The following is a 12,429-nucleotide window of genomic DNA, read 5'->3' as shown; positions in this document are numbered from 1 at the left end:
AGGCTGAACAATTGCCGAAGAATTCAGGGTGCAAATTCTCAGAGCCAGAAGTTCTGATACAAATAAAACCAATCTTTGAACTAGATGTAATTGAAAATTCTTGATTATCTCATAGATTAACATGAATTACTTTAGTATTATTTATTATTTTATGGCATATTTCATACTAAGTAATTTTTCTATTGTTTTACTGAAAGAATTGCCAGGAATTACACTACCTTTATGGACAAAATTATACTTGGATACTAAGGTCATTTGCATACTTTTATTGTAAAGGAAAATCTGAGTTGACAGTTTTCACTTATTTGTTCATCATTATTTTCTATAGCACCACCTTTACTGCTCTCTTGATAATGTAGATTTTAAGATGCTAGCATGCTTTAGAGCTGGTTTCCTTGTTTTCTTTTCATTCTATTATTCAGCTGTGTGTCCACATGCCTACCATAGCCCCTGGAAAAAATTGACTATCAGAAACATGTTTCCAAGAAGAGTCTACAAGGAAATATGCATTTTAATAGATAGATTGATCTAGTATGGTTAGAGTTAGAGATGACCTTAAATGTGATAAAGCAATAATAGCCATACAATTTTTTACTATGCAAAAATGTTTTTCATGGCACTTGTGTACTTAATAAAGTGTGGAAAGTGCTGCCATGTGTAAGGCTTCTTATTCATTGGGATGAAAGATTATGTGGTGTATTTTATGATTTTTTCTGTACTATTTCATTGTTTTTGCTTTAAAACTTTCTTTTTATATGCTTTTTAAAAAATGAGATTGAGAGAGAGAGAAGGAGGGGGTGGAGAGAGAGAGAGAGAGAGAGAGAGAGAGAGAGAGAAACATCCATATGATATGAGAGAGAAATATTGATTGGCTGTCTTCCATACACATTCGAATTTCGGTTCCAATCCACAACCTGGAAATGTGCCCTGACTGGGAATAGAACCAGCAACCTTTCTGTGCATGGGATGATGCTCAACCAACTGAGCCATACAGGCCAGGGCTCCTTGAAAGTGTGCTCCCTACTAATGTGACTCTTTCTTGTGTTCTAAATTCACAATCTGTAGGGAATGGCTATAGGATTAAGCCTCCGACTGACATGTTGGCAAAGCCACAAACAAGTCCCAGCTTAGAGGACACATCCCTCTTAGCATAATTAAGCTTGACCTTATGACACCCCCTAGATCCTATCTGGGTAGCTAATGGGCTGTGGGAGGTGCAGCAAGTGCTGCCAAAACAAGTGAAACTCACAAGAACATTGTAACTATGGTGACCACTACCGTGTTTACCTCTGGCTATAAAATAAAGTCTCAGCTTCCCCTCTGGATCTTTCTCTGTGGTCTTAGCCAGGCACTGCAGATCTATCTAGACCCAGCTTATTGTCTTTGTATGTCTTTTCTTCAATTCTTTGCCGCCCCCCTCAGACTAATAGAAACCTTGACTGTGCTGGCCCTGCACAACTATCTCCCCTTTTCTATTTTTTTTTCAAATCCACCAAAGAGAAGGGGAGTGAACAATCTCACTATCACAAAATAAGTATCTTTATACTCAGGAATATCTTCAATCTTTTTTAAAAAAATATATTTTTACTAATTTCAGAGAGGAAGGGAGAGGGAAAGAGAGATAGAAACATCTATAATAATAAAAGCGTAATATGCTAATTAGACCAGATGTCCTTCCCAACATCCTTCCAGATGACCTTCCAGATGAAGCCAGATCTGCGATGGAAGCCTGGGTCCTGGGTGCCAGAGGGAAGCCAGTGCCGGCAGCTGAGGGAAGGAAGGCCTACTCTAGCACAAATTTTGTGCATCAGGCCTCTAGTCAATAATGAGAGAGAATCATTAATTGGCTGCCTCCTGCATGCCCCCTACTGGGGATTGAGCTCGAAACATGGGCATATCTTGACTGGATTCAAACCTGGGACACTTTAGTCCCCAGGCCGATTCTCTATGTACTGAAGCAAACTGGTGAGGGCAATATCTTCAATCTTTATGATCAAAGGATTAATCCTGCCCTGTTATATGCAGATTTTCTTGCACAAACATGCATGTCCTTCCATCCTGTCTTGAAGGCCAGGAAGGGAACCTCAATGGAGTCAATTTTATACATTCATCTAAAATGTATTGGGATACAGTATGATTGTGAGCGCTGTCGTCAAATATCAGCACAAATGCCAAAAGAAGTAGCAGATTATTATAATATCCCTCAGTTCTTTTTGCTTTGATTATACTATCAATTCACTATTGCTATATAACAAGCCATCCTAAAAGCAAATGGTTTAATATTATTCCTTTATTTTCCAATGGGTTTGTGTATTGGGAAGTGTTCTGATCTCTGCTGGTCTCCTCATGAGTCTGCAGTCAGCTATGGGTCAGCGGGGGTGTCTCTGTTGACCTTTCTAATGTATTAGGGGCTCAGCTATGGTGACTGATCTAGGCAGGGCTTGGCTGGAATGAATGAGCTCTCTCCCCATGTCCTCACCTTCTCTGGAAGGCCCCACATGGGTTTGTTCACATGGCTGAGCCAGGGTCTGAGTGAGAGCAGTGAGAGCAATGGAAATGCACCAAGGCCTGGTAAAGCACCCTGTCACTTCCACCATATTTTATTGGCCAAAACAAGTAAACAATCCTAAGTCCAGCCCAGATTCAAAGGTGGAGAAAAAGACTACTCCTCTGGAACTCACAGTTACATTGTCAAAGACATGAAAGCAGATAAAGAATTGGGGCCATCTCTGCATAGAGTCTACCATTTGTGTAACTTTTAATTCAGCAAAGTTTTATTTCTATATCAGCCCCCAACAGCTGAGTGGTCTTAGAGAACAAAGTGAGAGTAAATACTTATTTAATGAGCAGATGTGGAAATCCTACACTAGAGGGTCAAGACTATCCAAATATAAATATCCCCTCTCCACCACTTGAATTCCACTTACCATTTCTAGGCTGAAAAGATATGAACTTTTTCCTTCCAGATATCTTGATTCCAGGGACTTAACTCATTGATTAACAGAGTTAGAGAGCTGTTCTTTTCTTGATAACCATCTTTTTTGGCACCCTCCTATAGATTACTTTTCTTTTCATTAAACTTCTCTTAACATATTCATAATGATTTCCAATCTGATACTTGTATTTGTGGGGTGTCAAGGTCCTGACAGAAGGAGATGACATTTGAATTGCACATACAACAGAGAAATAGGCATTTGAAAGAGGAGAGAGAGTTGCTGACCTTATGCTCAGTGAGAGATGCCAGTCACAAAAAGACAACTACTGCATGGTTTCACTTATATGACCTATCTAAAGTAGTCAAATTCAGCCAGGCCTTTGTGGCTCATTTGTTGAGGATCAACCTATGAACCAGGAGATCATGGTTCAATTTCTGGTCAAGGCAAATACCCAGACTGTGGGCTCGATCCCCAGTGGGGTGTGTTCAGGAGGCAGCCAATCTATGACTCTCTCTCATCATTGATGTTTCTCTTTCTCTCTTCCTCTCCCTTCTTCTCTGAAGTCAATAAAAATATATTTATAAATAAAAAAATGTTGTCAAATTCATAGAAACAGAAAATAGAATAGTTGTTGCCAGGTGTGGGAGGAGAGGGATTCAGGAGTTAGTGTTTAGTAGGAGGAGAGTTTAAATTTTGGAATATGAAAAAAGGTTTTGGGGATATTTGCACAACAATGTGAATGTACTTAACACTACGGAACTGCACACTGAAAATGGTTACAATGGAAAAATTTTTTAAAAATATATTTTATTGATTTTTTACAGAGAGGAAGAGAGAGGGATAGAGAGTTAGAAACATCGATGAGAGAGAAACATCGATCAGCTGCCTCTTGCACACCCCCTACTGGGGATGTGCCCGCAACCAAGGTACATGCCCTTGACCGGAATCGAACCTGGGACCCTTGAGTCCGCAGGCCGTCGCTCTATCCACTGAGCCAAACCGGTTTCGGCTGGAAATTTTTATTATGTGTTTTTACCACTTATATTTTTTAATAGAAGGAAGGAAGTTCTCACACATGCTACAACATGAATGACCATTAAATACATTCTGCTGAGTGAAATTAACCAGTCATAAAAGGACAAATACCACATGACTCCACTTTTATGAGGTCCTTAGAAGAGTCAAACTTATAGAGACCGAAAGTAGAATTGTGGATGCTATGGAATGAGGGAGGAAGATGGGGACCACATTGCAGGTTGTGAAGATGAGAAAGTTCTGGAAAAATGATGATGATGATGATGGTTGCATGTGAATGTATTTAATGGCACTAAGTACATTCTCCCAGACAGTAGCCAGGTTGGTAGGAAAATCCCTGATGCTTCAAAGCCCTGAGATTTGGGGTTTGCTTGTTACTAGAGCAAAAACTAAACCCATCTGGACTCAGATGTGGCAGCTGACACTTGAGTTCTTTCTTGTGTTTGCTGATGCCCTCATCCATGAAACCCTGAATTGAGACTATGAGGAGAAGTAAGGCACTTGCCACAGAAGCGAAATCTAAGGGGGCACCAAAGCACTCAATAGTTGAAATGACTATTATTTGAGTGCAGTATTTTAACAAAATGAAAATTAATGCAAAATATTCATGATGATCAAAATAGCAAGATGTTAAATTAAGATGGGGTCTGTCTCAGTCAGCAAGGTACTGAGACATTGTGGAACAGAGGCCCAGGGAACAATCAATCTTTGCTCCTCATTCGTCTCACCGTAGTCCCTGCTCTGGTGAACACCCAAGATGCTCTGCCTGGGGGCATTCTATGGCTCCTGTGGTCCCAGGTCAGAATTGATAGGGAATTAGCATCCCTGGGAATGACCCTCCATCACTTTTTGCAGATCAGTACCCCAGCTCCCTCACTCATCAAGGGTGTGTACTACACACTCTCTCAGAGATCCCTGAAGGGACTGAGTCCCAGGTGCCCACCATAGAAATGTGCTTATTCAAACTCTCAGTATTTGCTTTCTACACCTCCCTATCTCATGACCCATCTTCTCTACTCCTGTTTTCTAAGATCCCTTTCTAATAAAATGCCTGCACTCAATCCTTGTCTCAAGCTCTGCAGTCAGGCAAAGCCAGACCAAGGCAGATGTCTATTACAGTTTTATTTCAAATTGGCAAACACTATACCTCCAGTTTCACCTCCTAATCTCTGGCCAAATCTGTTCTGTTAGTGACTTATTGCTGTGCAACAAATTGCCCCAAATGTAAGGGCTTAAAGTAACAGCAAATACTTATGATCTTAGAGTTTTTGTGGGTCAGGAATGAAGTATGGCTTCTCTGGGTTCTTTGCTTCAGGGTCTCTAATGGGCCACAGTTCAGCTGAGGGCTTGATGAGGAAAGGATCCATTCCCAATTCTACTCAGGTGTTGTTTCAGGACTCAGTTCCTCACTGGCTGTTCAGTAGGCAGCTCTCAGCTCCTCGCCACATGGGTCTCTCCACAGGGTAGCTCACATTGTGACAGCTAGTTTCAACAGAACAAGAGAAAGAGGGAGAGGTAGAGGAAGAAGGAGGAGAGAAGAGGAAACGGGAGGGGAGAGGTAAAACGACAGAGGGGGAGAAAGAGAGAGCCATAGGAGCAAGATGGAAATCTCAATCTTCTGTAACCAAATCTTAAAAGTGACATCTCACTACATTTATCTTACTCTACTGTTAGAAGTGAGTCATGAGGCTTTGTCATCACTCAAGAAGAGGCATTATACATCCATTACACATGGATACCAGGAGATAGACATCATGGGGGCTGTCCTGAGGTCTGTCCACTGATTTCTCAATTCTTATTGTATGGTTCTACGAGCAGCTCAGTTGTTCAGGCCCCACATGTGGTGTCATCCTGTCCATAGCATTCTAACTTTGCTCCAAATGGCCCTTCTGATATCACCTTCTTCCTTCATCCTGTCTTGGCCTTCCTTTTCTTCTTAGAAGCTCAGTCCCATCTCAGAACCTTTGCATCTGCTGTTCCCTCTACTTGGAACTCTCTCACCTCAGACATCTGAATGGCTCCTCTTTCAGAGACTTTCACAAGCTGCTGTCCAGGTGTTGGTTGGGGCTACAGTCTCATCTGAAGTTTGGATCAGGGAAACACTCACTTCCTTCCAGCTTTAGCTTTAACATGAACTCTTTAAAGATGCATTCCTGGTCCACTATTTAGTCCTGTGCAGTAAAGAGTTAACTTAGAGGACTTGGGGCACTTCAATCCTACACCTTCCAAAGGAAGGCGTGTCTGCATGATGCCCTTGCCTTGCTCCTGGGAGGTCATCTTAAGGCCCTGGTGTGTCCTTTCTGACAAGGTTGTCTGTACACTTTAGACCTTAGACCATGCCAGATAGCCATGCTCACAATGTGATTCATGGTGGAGACCTTGGACCACTGTGCATTATTAGTTTGTCCTCTGAAGAGGCAGAGGTCAGCCACGTGAGTGGTCAGGCAAGTCCATGTGACCAACTCCTCGTACAAATCCTGGACACCAAGGCTCACATGAGTATCCCTGGTTGGAAATACTCAGTGCATGTTGTCCCACATTGTTGCTGGGAGAATTGAGAACTGGGACTGCACTGGGAGGAGACACCAGGAAACTCATGCCTGGTATCTCCTGAGTCCCACCCATGTGCCTTGTCCTTTGTTGATTGTAATCTGTATTCTTTCCTTATAATAAATTGTGTCCAGGAGTATGACAACTTTTCTAGGTTATGAGTCTGAGTGAATAATTCACTCACATCCCAAGTCCCCATTCCTCCAATCACCCTCTCTTGAGATCTTCATTGTGCTTCTCACTGACTTTTAGGTTCTTGCTCATTTGCTATTTCCTGTCTCTCTCCTCTGGACAGAATGAAAACTGTAACCTTGTCTATGGCTCTCATGAGAGGAGAAGACCAGAATGGTCAGAAGTCAAGTCCTAACCCTGCCACTGTCTGGCAGTGTGGCCCAGGGTGAGCAACATCACCTGTCTATGCTGCAGTCTCCCTATCTGTAAAACAAGAACACGAGAGCCTTTTCATAGATCATCAGGAGATTGATGGGTGCTATATTAAGGCCCAGAAAGGTCTCTATAAGTTTGAGCTTCTAAGTGGTGGACACTCTATCTCCCCTGTAACTAGAGTAGGAGTAGGTGCTCAGTTAAGGACAAACAAGTTAAGAAGACTCCTCTCAGGCCTTTGACATGGAGAGGCAGGAGAGAGAAACATCCATGTGAGAAAGACATATCGATTGGTTGCTTCCCGCTTGCACCCTGACCAGGGCTGGGATCGAGCCTACAACCGAGGTACATGCCCTTGACTGGAATTGAACCCAGAACCCTTCAGTCCTTGGGCTGATGCTCTATCCACTGAGCCAAACCAGCTGGGGCTCATGTTTTCATTTGTATATATCAAGAAAATACACAATAAACTTTTGTGGCTTCTTATGAAGCATAGTAATGATCCCTCCTCTGGGAAAACTGCTTTTTGAAACTGCTGTTTTGAAGTTCTCTGCTATTTCTTGCTAGTCCCTTGTTTCATAAGTCAACTCTGTTATTTTTAGATGGTCTCTTATTCTGTGAAAATAACTTTGTTTTTTAACTTAAATAATAGAAAAGATAAACTTAACTGTCTGACCTTGCAAGCTTGCCATCTAAAGTAAGGGGCTGATACGCTGATACTGATAATACTCTCATGCCAGGTGTCTGTATAGATATATGTAGTCAAAGTTACAGGTGTTTCTTAGATATATGTACTTAAGGCTACAAATTGTGTGTAAAAATAACTTTCGCAAGGACCTGAAAAGATATAAAAAGAGGATGCTTCCTCCTTTGGGTGTTCAGAATTTGACGGAGGTTTTCTGCTCTGAACCTGAGTGCAATAAAGATGACTCCTAATTAATTGGCTCATTAAGGCATCTTGTCTAGCTCGCTGATTGACAATACAACACTTACCGTAATTATTAAACATTTAATATACCTGAGATTAATTTTCCAATGAAATATGGCCATGTATCTCATGTATTGCTTGCAACATTCGCCATGTGGATAGTAAACACAACTTCAGATGAATGTTGCTAGCAATACATGAGGTATATGGCCATATTTCATTGAGCTCAAATAAAATTTTCCAAGGTAACATGTGTATGTATATGTGTGCTTATTCATATACATTTTTATTTCAAACAAACCCACCCACTTACTAGTATATGTACACAAACACAGATTCATTTATAATCACATATTTTATGTTGAAAGAAAACTTAAGAGATGTTTGAAGAGGATAGAAATGAAAATAATGAATTTTTGAATTAACATAAATTTAAAAGATGTAGAAATTTAGACATGAAGATTTAAAGTAAATGGTAGACATGAACTTAAATGATGAATTACTTTTGTATGTGAATGCCTTAAAGGCATCAAAATTGGGAGCACATTTACATTATTCAATAAGAAATTCTCTACCCTCTAAAGTGGCTGAATATCTCCAAACTCATTACAATTTATTTTTTATTTTTATTTTTTTTATGTAAGGTGGGATTACAACTCAAAATGTCTTTACCCAGGGAAGGGTAAATGAATGAATTGAGACAGTTGATCTCAGTTTCCTGAAGAAAATGTCATTGAATAAATGTGTATTCACTTTTTAATGTAAAATTACCATCTGAGAGATTTAAAACAAACACATTCATGCTCTTACAATTCCTGAGGTCATCACAGGAAATGGGTCCCTGGGGGGCTAATATCAGGATGTTTGCAGGACTAGGATTCTCCTGAAGGCTACAGGAAAGAGTCTATTTGCTTTCCTATTCCAAGCTTAGCTTAAAGTGTAAAATATCTAAATATGTTTCTTATAACTAACAAATATTCCACAGTGAGGGACTAAATGACAGCTCTTAGCTTGTGATATAAGTTGAAATGCCAAATTCTTTTGGCTAATATGTCATGAAGCCCAGTGTGTAACACCCAAAATTTATAACAAAGGAACTTAGTTCTCCTCCTTGTTGAAAAGAAAAATAGCAATTTTCTGTAGATATCAGGGCCTGTATCCCTATTACAAGTCAATATTTGGAGATTCAACTTTTCTAATGCATACTACATGCTCAGCCTTAAATTTGGAAAAATTTTAAATCAGGGGTGGGATAAGGTGCGGGATGTTAGTCCTCTGAAACCCAACAAATGTTATAAGGAAGAACCAGTAAAAACTGGACTCACTTTAATTCTAAGCTGGTCTTTTGGGAACACAGAATCTCCAGGAAAACATTCCCTTCAGTCCAGACCCACAGGGAAATCAGGTGCTTAGAAGTTGGAGTAATAAGACAGAAATGCACCTAATGAGCAGACATAGGGAGCTGTAAATATCTCCTCATCTCCAGTCTCTCAGAGTGAGTGACCTTGGGCTGGATGGGACATGGTTGTTGCTTTTGGAATCCTAGGAGACCTGTGCTTGCCTCCTTCCTGCTGTCTTGTCTGGGCAGAGAGCTTCAGTCTCCATCATCACCCATCCAGGAAGTTGGACTTTTCCATGAAGACCTTCCCCTCAGAGTTCCCAAACAGGTGAGTCCAGAGGTGCAGTAGGTACTACAGGAAAGGGTCAGAGAGAGTCAAAGCCATGCACCTGTAACTGAGGTCTCTTGACAGGCACCAGCCTATGGTTGCTTTTTTGCCAGATTAACTAATGATTGACTGATTTATGATGCCAAAAGGAGAAGTGAACAGTGAACTAATTGCTGATAATTAACTGTTGGAAGACCAATTAGAGGTGATAATCTGAGGCATAAAGTGATTCAAGTAAAAGTAGAATGTGTACAGTGAGTTTTGCAACTAAAGGGAGTAGGAAAATAGAGCAGTTGGTATGGAGGGATGTCCATTCAAGTGAGGCCAGTTCTTTATTTTTATCATGGCACCTATTTGACTACATTTCCATTGATGAGAAAGATCCAGGTCCAATATATTTCTTGCAAAAATTACCTTAAAACAGTAGTTGATGAGACAGACCTTTCACTGGAGCTTCTTTCACTCTGGTATTCAATTTACATGAAAAAGAATATATTTGATAAGTAATAAGAGGTATGCCAAATAGTTTAACTTTTCAATTACTTCATCACCTGTGATCTCAATATATTTGTGGGTTAGTTATTCATTTGTTTTCTCTCTTGTAAGTCCATTGTAAAGTCCTGATGTTACTGTAGTGGGGTCAGAGTGTCTTTATTCCTGTTTTTGATTGCATTCTTCTAAATAAGGAATGGGAGGTTTCTTTCACCCACTTTGTTGTTTGTTATTGAGTACCTTCATGTGTGTATATGTGGGCAATTGTGAGTGTTTATTAATAATGTGGGCTCAAATCTGTCATCATTCATATTATATTCTCTCCATTGATTTTTAAAATTTTACTGTTCTTTTTTTTATTGTCTAAAGATTTACATATGTCTCCTTTCTCCCCAATTGACCCCACAATTTTACTTTTCTTAATGAAAAAATGCAGCTCTTACTTTTATACTTTTCACTTGTGAATTCTTTCTTTCAGCAAAAAGGAAAGTGAATCTTCTTCTGTGTATGTAGTGCTAATAAGCAACCCTACACACATTGCCAACTTGTTTCACATCTCCATCTTCTCATTTTTGTTCTTTTTGGTCTCTTGTTGTTAGCTCTATTTACAAAACAGGCATCATCTTCTACCATCCTCAGGAAGGCTTTCTCTTTTGTATTTACTAAAGATTAACTTTACCTTCATTAGCATATTTGAATCCAATATCTTTAAATAAGAAGAAACTATAACTTAGATACTGCTTTCCTCCAAATTTAAATCCATTCTAGTCTGGCCAGCATGGCTCAGCGGTTGAACCAGGTCATGGTTTGATTCATGGTTAGGGCCCGGTTGCAGGCTTGGTCCCCATCGGTGGGTCTGCAGAGGGCAGCCAGTCAATTACTATCTCGCATCATTGATGTTTCTATCTCTCTCTCCCTCTTCTTTCATCTCTGAAATCAATAAAAATGTATTTTTAAAAAAAGCCATTCTATAGTATTCTTTTATTTCAAATTTATTGGAAATTGAAGTTGGAATTAGTGGCCATGTTGATGTTATTAAGTTATTATTATTAACTGTCTATATAGATTAATTTGATTCTCACTTAAGTTTGTTTCATAGTGTTCTTTTGCAACTACTATACTTAACCCAATTTCATCCCTTTGATAATTTGTAGTCCATAAATTTTTAGTTTTTAGAAAACTTCTCTTCTGCATTATGCATACATATACACTCATATGCATTTGTTCAAATGCATGAGTAGCATCCTGTGCCCATCAGAAATTCTCTTTATGTGTTGTACACTCTTTTTTCCTATGTGATCACTCTTCCTTATTACTCAACAATACGTTATAACCTTTCCTCCAATTAACTAATGTGATGCCAATTCATTATTACTACATGCACATAATATTTTATTTAATGGATGTTATTCATACTTGAAAGCCTTCCATAAACTGTACTTTCTCAATGCATTGCTACTATAACAATTATACAAAAATATTCTGAGGTTGTTACATTAAAATTCTGGTTCTCCACCAGTGGCAGTATTGTTCCCCCAAGGGACAGTCAGCAATGTTCAGAGACATTTCTGTCTGTCACAGGGAAAGTGTAGGTAGAGTCCAGGGATGCACAGGAGAGACCACACCCCAGACAATGATCTGGCCCAGAATGTGAATAGTGCAGAGACTGAGAAACCAGTACTTAAAGAATATATGTACTTGTAATATTAATTTATTAAGTTATTATTATTAATTGTCTATATAGTTAGAACAATGTTATAACACTTTACAGTTTTGCCAGAAAATAAAATAGAGTACCCCTTTGCTACCTGTTTACTGGTACAAGTTCCAATCCCAGTCAATGGGACACCTTTTAAGTTTTCCACAGGCTGAGAGATTTGAATTTTTTTTATTGTTTCCTGAAATTTTTCTGAGTTTGATCAAAGATTCACATATTTGATGGTCTTGTTAATTTGAATGTTATTTTATATGCCTATTATTCTTTCATAATCAGCCTTTTAAATGATTTCTAAACATTATTATGGTTGGGAAGGTAGAGGAGGTAAACAAGGAGACAAACAGTGATCGGAGGAGACTTGACTAGTAATGATGAACACATATACATATAATATCTTATAGAAATGTACACTTGAATACTATGTAATTTTGTTAACCAATTGTACCCCAATAATTTCTATGGAATTAAAAATTAAAATAAATATAAATTTTTATTTCTCAATTGACTTTGAGGGATATTTTGGCCATAACAATATTTACATTTTATTTAGTCAAATTTGTCTGTCTCATTACTTCTAAGTCTGCTGACTTAATTACAATGGTTTCGCCCACCCACACGTATTAATATGCAGTTTTCTATCATTTCATCTGAACTGGTTACACTTAACAGTGAGTAGGCAATCCCTCTGATTTTTTATGATGTGACTGAGGTAGGAGAACA

This window comes from Cnephaeus nilssonii (assembly GCF_951640355.1).
Source record: "Cnephaeus nilssonii genome assembly, chromosome: 5".
Taxonomy (NCBI): Eukaryota; Metazoa; Chordata; class Mammalia; order Chiroptera; family Vespertilionidae; genus Cnephaeus; species Cnephaeus nilssonii.
Note: the sequence above shows the minus strand (reverse complement) of the source record.